Below are 975 nucleotides of genomic sequence, written 5' to 3'. Positions count from 1 at the left end.
ATATCTGTTGCAACATATAATATATATATATATATATATATATATATATATATATATATATTTAAAAAAAATAAATTATCTTCATGACATCCAAATTTCTGACTTTTTAATTATATAAATTAAAAAAACATATTTAAAGGCACAACTGTTCACCTCCATTTATTAATAATATTCTTGATTACTGTAAAAAGTTATGACTTAATTAAATTAAACAATATTGTGATAAGTCATGACTTTTCAGCTTTATTATTATTAACAATTAGTTTTTTCCAGGAATTATTTTTTTTACACTGTTTTGGACAACAGATAATACATATGTTGCATCAGATAAATCATGTGTGACAACAGACTGAATAATAATAGATTTCGATGTTTTTAGAAAATTGTTTGAATAAATCAGTTTGTAAATTGTTTGAATAAATCAGTTTGTAAACAATCCTACTCAGTACTCCCTCTTTCCTATGATTTCTTCATGTCTAACTTTCTTATTTTCCCCAGAGTTTTTTTTTTTTTTTTTTTTTTTTACCCTGTTCATCTCTTTCTCTTAATCTATATTCTTAACATCATGCTTCTTTAACCACACCCCGAAAAATTTTCTATCTGGCAGATAACACTCGTCCGTCGTCTATAGTGCAGACTTTTTGGACTAAACAAGGCCAGAATTCCTAGGAATTTACAGGTTAATCCATCGTTGATACTAAGAAATTAAGAGACTAACCATATACTAAGGGTAAGAATTTTAAGGTAATTTACATGGTTATGCAGAAATTATCAAACATATATATAAGAACATAAACATAAATAAAAATATTTTTGTGGGGAAAATATAAGAACTTACATGAAGTAACTAGGAGAGAGGTTTCCCTTTCGGGAACCCCCTAAAGATTTGAATAGAAAAACTTCAAGCTTTATAGAAAACACGATGTTACAAAGTTCATATGAAAAACACTGGGTTAGACAGGTTGTTTGGATAAA

Source organism: Capsicum annuum, chromosome 6 (genome assembly GCF_002878395.1).
Source record: "Capsicum annuum cultivar UCD-10X-F1 chromosome 6, UCD10Xv1.1, whole genome shotgun sequence".
Classification (NCBI taxonomy): domain Eukaryota; kingdom Viridiplantae; phylum Streptophyta; class Magnoliopsida; order Solanales; family Solanaceae; genus Capsicum; species Capsicum annuum.
This window is presented reverse-complemented; position numbering follows the sequence as displayed.